The sequence below is a fragment of the Zeus faber genome, assembly GCF_960531495.2.
Source record: "Zeus faber genome assembly, chromosome: 9".
NCBI classification, from domain to species: Eukaryota; Metazoa; Chordata; class Actinopteri; order Zeiformes; family Zeidae; genus Zeus; species Zeus faber.
Window position 1 is genome coordinate 18,912,542 of NC_137197.1, and position 7,500 is coordinate 18,920,041.

At 47.5% G+C, this 7,500-nt stretch overlaps 1 protein-coding gene across 4 annotated transcripts in view; it reads left to right on the plus strand.

The window, feature by feature from the left end:
* LOC307235066 (muscleblind-like protein 1) overlaps positions 1-7,500 on the plus strand; it is a 73,847-nt gene that overhangs the window by 12,055 nt on the left and 54,292 nt on the right. The window lies entirely within an intron of this gene.

Consider the following 7,500-nt stretch of genomic DNA (forward strand, 5'->3'; position numbering starts at 1 on the left):
GTGTGTGTGTGTGTGTGTGTGTGTGTGTGTGTGTGTGTGTGTGTGTGTATCTGCTTGCGTGTCAAAGTGAGTGTGTAAAAGTTTGTGTGTGTGTGTGTATGTATGTGTGTGTGTGTGTGTGTGTGTGTGTGTGTGTGTTTGTTCAGGTCGGATAAAGGCCCGGAGCTTGAAATGAATGCCACGTGCATCTGTGATAAATTTACACCAGGGAGCGTTTTCAAAGTGAGCAGGATACTTTTCCATTGGTCCTGCAAATCCATCTCAAACTGGCTCCCTCCCTCCCTCCCTCCCTCCTTGTCTTCCTTCCAGCCATTTATCTCTGCTCTCTCTATTCTTATCATCTCTCGCTCTGTCTCTCCCGTGCACTCTTATTTTTCCCCGCCCCTTATTGTTCCCTATCAAACCTCCAACGCAGCGATGCAGACGGCCTTCAGTATCACCCCTTTACCCTGAGACCCCAGATGGATAATGCTAATGCTATTGCTCCTGCTATCACTGTTCCATCGAGGAGCAGACCGTGCTGTCAGTGGCTTTGGTTTATGCCCATGAACTCGCTGACTCCACCCGGCTGCACTACACCACGCTGGCACCGCCACCGAAAAGGTAGCCGGTAATTCGCACAGTAATTCCAGCATAACGTGCAGTAAAACGTGAAATAAAGTGCAAAAAGTGCGACATTTTAAGAAAAAAATAAACAGATAAACACTAAGTAGAATCGGGATAGTTAGATGGATCGATTGATACTTTATTCATCCCCTGAAGGAAATTGCAATGTCACGGCAACAAATAATAATAGAAAATGAAATAACCCCCCGAAAAAAATTGGAACATTCGGTCATTCAGCCTAATATCTAATGAAATAAACCCAATGATAATGTGCAATACAACTAATGATGAACATTCAGTATAAGAGAATATGAGCCTCATTCAATATCAGCCCAATAATGGACAAAAAAAACGATAGAAAAATAAAACTATAATTTATATCTATATAAACCTAAATACATATATAAAAAAAATCCTCTGTGATACTATAATAAACAGTATTTATAGCGAGTGCAAAGGGGCAAGCGGAATATTAAAATAGACACAGACTTAGACGTGTATATGACATGTGCAGGAATATCTACACACACTATACACACACAACTCCCCCGTCCCCTCCTTCCAGACCTCCATTTTCACACACTCATGACTCGTAAACACACAAGGAGGCACTAATGTACATACTCTGCATTCTCACACGTCCCCACTCCCGTGGCTACGGATCACTTTGCGGGGCTGTTTTTGCTCACACTCTGTCTACCTGTTTTTTTTTCTCCGTGTTTAATCTCCCTTTCATTTTCTTACCCCTCCGCCCTCTCTCTCTCCCTCGCTCTCTCGCTCTCTCTCGCCCTCTCTCTCTCCCTCCCTCTCTTTCTCTCGCTCGGCGTGTGAGGCTGTTTAAACACTTGCGCTGATATAACAGTGCAGACGACAGCTTGCACACGTGCCACTTGACTGCCCTTGGCCGCCGTCTCCCCCGCCTCACCCGAGAGCAACGGCGGCGGGAAGCGTATATATATGAGTCCTTTTGGGGAGAGTGTGTGTGTGTGTGTGTGTGTGTGTGTGTATGTGTGTGTGTGTGTGTGTGTGTGTGCATGTGTGTGACAGAGACAAAGCGAGAGGAGGCGTGGATGCTTCATATGCATACATATGACTTACATGCGACCCCTTACATCAGCGTACCGAATGACCTTCCACCCGACAATGAATGGGGAATCTGAAGTGATGCACCAGGGCTTTTACATGACACGTGGGCAATACTGATTTTCATAATAATAATAATAATAATAATAATAATAATAATAATAATTGCGCCCCATCCTGATGGCGCGTGCATAAGCTCAAACTATTCATGCATTTATACTTGAACATGTGGTACACGTAAGGGTCCCGGTTTGAGGGTTTGAAAATGTGGTCACACTACACTATACTATATATATATATATATATATATATATATATATATATATATATATATATATATTTATATATTTATATATACGTATATGTACACATTGGAAGGTATGAGTTAGAATACTTTGCAAGAGTGCACGTGTAAACACAGCTAGAGGCTGTGAAGGCGGACTAGTGCGGAGATGACTCTCTAGTCTCATTGAGCCACTTGAGCCTCTTTTAAGACACGAAAAAAGCCCCGAAATTCACAAGCGGTGCATTTACCGACGTTATCTCGTCGAACAAAACGTGAAAAATCTCTTAAGCTTGTGTTAACCACAGACCTTATTTCGGGGAAAACAACCAAAAAAAAAAAAAACCCCATTGACTTTCAGACGACGGAACCGGAAGTACAAAAATGCTAACTCATTTCCAGGTTTTGGGACTCATTCCTGCGGTGCTCCATCGCGGTAAAAAGTCTGTCCCTTTTTCGGAGATTTCGGCTCTTCACGACAAAAACCTGTGCGGTTCTCAGCAGGCGCGCGGCAACTCGTTTGGCGGGGCGACTCCCGAGTCCTTTCAAAGATTTGTTTTTGCGACGCACGAGTCGTTTGCGAGCCTGGCATCTCCGCTCCGGAATTAGAATCGTCGACCGATCCAGGAAACTCGTTGTGATCTCGACCCGAGAGCTTGGAGAAATCCGTCCCGAGCTGCATTCCACTGGTATTGCGTGTCGGCCATCTTCCATATGTAGCGTTTTTACGCCCCTGGAGCAAAGCATTTGTGTTCCTTGTGGTTTTCCAAGGATAATGTCTTTCATGCGTGCAGGAACCTATTTTCTTTGAGGGCTGTTACCCAATTTACACGCATGCGCTTACATATGAACTCTCTAACGTGCCCTGAGCTTTCGGTCTAGGTAGGCAGCAATTTCTTTTGTAATATATTATTTTTATTACTATTATTATCATTATTAATAATAATAATAATAATAATAATAATAATAATAATAATAATAATAATAATAACAATAATAGTAATAATAATAATAATAAATACATACATAAATAAATTAATACATTAATAAATTAATGAATTAATTATAATAATAATAATAATAATAATAATAATAATAATAATAATAATAATAATAATAAATGATACATTTTATTTATTATGATAATATTTATAGTATTAATTTTATACTGTATATATAAATATATACAGTAAATACATCATTTTTTATTTGTATTTAGTAATGCTGCATCTGTCCAACCACTCACAATTCATAATTCATCCATCCACTTATCCAGTTAAACTACCCATATCAATACACAGACTTCATCCACAGCCGAAGTAAAAATGCTGGAGTCGGCACCAATAATAAATACAACAGTGCAAACTTGACCGTTACACCTGGTGTAGAAGTCTTCCCCTGACCACCCGAACCCGACCCGGGACCCGCACCCGGTTCCGGTCTACATGTATCATCACCTGGGACATGCGTTGGGTTGGTTCTGTTATATCTTTGTAACGGCTTCTCATCAGATCTCAGGACAAATGTCCACGGGTCCAAACGGGTCCGGGCTCCAAAATCTCGGCGACCCCGTGAAGACCCCTAGGCGGGTGTTGGCGCACGAGTAGAACAACAACAACAACAACGCAGTATGTGCAGTATGTCGGCCGGAGTAGCCGGTCCTCTTTGGTGCTGCCCTCGGCGGAAAAAGCGTTCTGCCACTTCGTTCGGTGAAATATTTACACGCCCAGGTGCCTCCCGTCGCCGAGAAGCTCTACAACTTCTATTCAAATTGAAGCCTCGCAAAAGTTAAGGAGACGCTAAATGCTGCCCGCCTGTAAGCCGGCGCTCGGGGGGTTTGAGTTTGAGGTGACGACCTCGAGCGGCATGGTTCGTACCGTCCACAAATCACAGATTTAAGAGACAGGATGACTCAGGTCGGCGGCGCGGCCCCCGACATGGCAGGCCCTGCCCCAGACGGCTAGTCGCGGTGAAACGACTGAGCTAACACGGCATCAAAGTCGGGGGCGGGGGCGGGATTCGGCGTTCTGTTTCGGAACGCCACCGGCAGCACCACCTCATTTGCATGGGCGCGCTCGGATCGCGCGATGTGTGCAAATGATGTCGTGCTGCTGTGACCCGGCGTCATCCGGCGTCAAGAAGCTTTTCCGCAGGTAAATCCTGACGAGCTGTTGTTTGACGGGACGTACTGTTCGTGCCGTTGAATTGAGGGGGAAGCTGCTTTTCGGGTAGCGCCCTGCAAACGGTGACCACGCCCCCGGCTTGACCGGGCATCACGGACCCCCCGTCGATGTCCCGCTCCGCCAGCATTCGGATTCCTGCGGTCGCCGTAGCCACGGTGACCTTGCGGCACCTTTATCGTCCTGCCGCATCGCGCCCGCGCGCGCGCGTGTGTCTGCGCGCGTGTCTGCGCGTGTGCGGGCGTGTGCGTGTGTGTGCGTGCGTACGTACGAGTGGACGAGGAATGAGGAGAGAGAGAGAGAGAGAGAGAGAGAGAGAGAGAGAGAGAGAGAGAGGGAGAGAAAGGAAAGAGGAGGTGGTGGGAGGACAGCGATGGGACACCACGGATGCCCCGGGAATGAAATGGTCGGCTTCTATTAAAAGACCGAGCTGTGTTTGTATCCTGAAACCTGTTTACGTCACTTGACACCGAGGGACGGGGGCAAGATTTCTGAAAAGGGAAAAGCGAGCGGAGGAGGGCCAAAGGGAGGAGCGGGGGGGAGTGGGTGGAAAAGAGACAGAAGTTGAGAAGCAGAGCGCCTTCGTGTCCGCCTGTCGCCCTGTGAGTTCAGTGTCATTTATTTGACGGCCCCGTTGGTTCACTCCACTCTCTACCACTTTGTCGTCACCGTCTTGTCATTCATCCGCTTTTCCTCCACCTCCTCCTCCAAAGCCCCCACCCCCGGCTTGGAAAGGTTCAGCCGGGGTCGTGTACAGGCAATTTCCCGGCCGTGTGGTGATGCGGTGTAATCTGAAGCCTCCAGCATCTGCTCCATCCTGCTGCAGTCAGCGACCTTTAACCTCTCACATTACCATCGCCCCCCTCCCCCCCTGTCTCTATATCTATCTATCTATCTATCTATCTATCTATCTATCTATCTATCTATCTATCTATCTATCTATCTATCTATCTATCTATCTATCTATCTATCTATCTATCTATCTATCTATCGCCTGTTCTCTGATAGAGCTTGTTGTTTTGTTCAGTTGTGTTTTTTCTACACCTTATAATATTTCATCTTGATTCAGCCTGGTGTCTCCGCTGATAAAACTATATTTCCCAAGATGCCGAGGGAGAGAGTCGATTATCGGAGGCCAAACCCTCGGCTGGAATTTGGAATGGCTTGAGGAATGTCTGAAAAGTCAACTCCAAATGCCTGCAGACTACACAAACAAGGGCTTATGATTCTTGGACGCCGGAGCCCAGAACACTTTTAGAATCTGTATATCCCGGCATGTTCTGGTGCCGCTCCTCTGGCCACAGCCTGAAAGTGTTATTGTTTATGTGGCATTCTGCTTCCTCTCCGGTCGGCCATAGCTCCTTCTCCGCCGCCCCCTCCTCCACGGCTCCTTGGGTTTCACTTGTTGTCTCTGTCTACGGAGCGTCAGAGTTTTTTATATTTTTTTTCCCCTTTTTTTCTTTGGTATTTCATCATTTTTCCCCCTCGATCCCACTGAAGTAAATCGAGTGGAATTAATGGCTCCCGACTCGCGTCCCGCTCAGTCTATTCTCCCTCCCCTCCCCGTCCGCCCGCTCTCCCTCGTTTCGGTCTCGCTCTCGGAGCGTTAAGCGAGGGAAGAGGCCGCGCTATAAAAGGAAGTTTGTTTCCGTGCGGTTAACACTAAGCGCGGCACGTTGACATCGGTGTACGGCTGCATCCTGCGAACGCGTTACCCGGGGGCGGTTGTATCGTTTTTTTTTGTTTTTGTTTTTTTTTCACGGTCATAACTGGTGAGGAAAGGAATCAAATACGGATAACAAAGCAGAACGGCGTCAATAGATAATATTGTCAGTGTCAACAACGCTGATTAACAAGCGCGAAGTCTCGTAATCTGCTTCGTAATGCGCCGCAAATCAGCAGCTGTAGCGCCGACCGACAGCCTCTGGGCCCTGGTGGAGTTGTTTTGGTGACAGTCGGTGCGGTTTTTGCAATGTTTCACGTTTTTCTTTTTCTTTTTTTTTGGTCGCAGTAAAATTGCGAGAAATTGGCAAAAGTTGCAATCCTCTCGCCGATGAAGAAAGGAGTCGTGAGCAAACGCTTCCTACGAGAGCGCGCATTCAGAGCATCACGGGGAAGGAGGCGGGAAATATTTTATGGCTCCTCTTTTCACGACCTCTAAACATAATGAAACAAAGATCCGAAAGAGAGAGAGAGAGAGAGAGAGAGAGAGAGCGCCGTCTATCGGCTTGGCCTCCGGTAAACGCCGCTCAAGCGCCAACAATCTGATCACCCTCACTGACCTCAACCAGCGCTGTGCCCGTTCAAAACATGCCTGTTCGGAACGGGCTGCCTTGGAGGGGGTGGGCGGATCGATACCGAAGCTACCGATGCCACCGATACTACGTCTTGTTTTGAAGATGGATTCTAGCGTCAATAGGATCGATACCAATAAAGGGATCGGTGTCTCTCTGTGTATTTCCTCTCTTTCGCTTGCTTGGTGCCCGTCGCTGTGTGGCGAACGGGAGATCCTACCCTTTCCGCACGCGGGTCACATAAACGGCCATACGCACCGCCGACAGAAAAGCGATCGGTGAAAGTGATCAATGAAAGCGATCAATGAAAGCGATCAATGAAGGCGATCGCTGAACGCGATCGGTGGAAGCGATCCGCCGCGCGTCCCCGTTCACCATTTCTCCAAAGAAAACCAATGATAACAGTTTGTTTTGGGCGGTTCTGCCGCCGGTGTTACTTGGTTTATCGGGTTCGAAAACCACATTCCGCGGTGCGGCCCACCCCTACCGCACCGCTCGGAACGGGCCGCACCGCGGACGTAAGTGACTCAGCCAGAGCCCCGAAGCCCCGCCCCGCTGCTGCTGCACAGAGCGGAGCGGCTATTTATATTACACGTGTTGCCGCACCGAATTGGACACTGCGCGTCCTTGGGTCCCCAGAAACACACCCGCTAAGTGTGAAGTAGATCGGATGAACGGTTGTCGAGATAATCGAAGGACACGCAGACAGACGGACAAAGAACCCTTCCTTTATAGTTGGATTAGTACATGCCCGTTTCGAATTGTAAGACTTTCGGAGACGTTTTAATGGCACAGAATGTCAGTGATTCGGTCCCGTGCTCCACAATGGAAGATGAAAGCGAGAGAGTGTTGCACAAATGCAACAACGTCCCCGGGTCGTTAGCGCTTTACTGCCCTGAATCAAGTCACTTTATTATAGGCATTCAGTCAGACATACAAATATAATCAACAGCAGCATGTGGCCTCGTTTTACAACTAATTATAACACATGACACACGGCCGCAGGCGGAATGGAAGGTGGAGTAAAGTTGACTTTTTAACAGATGACTCTGGT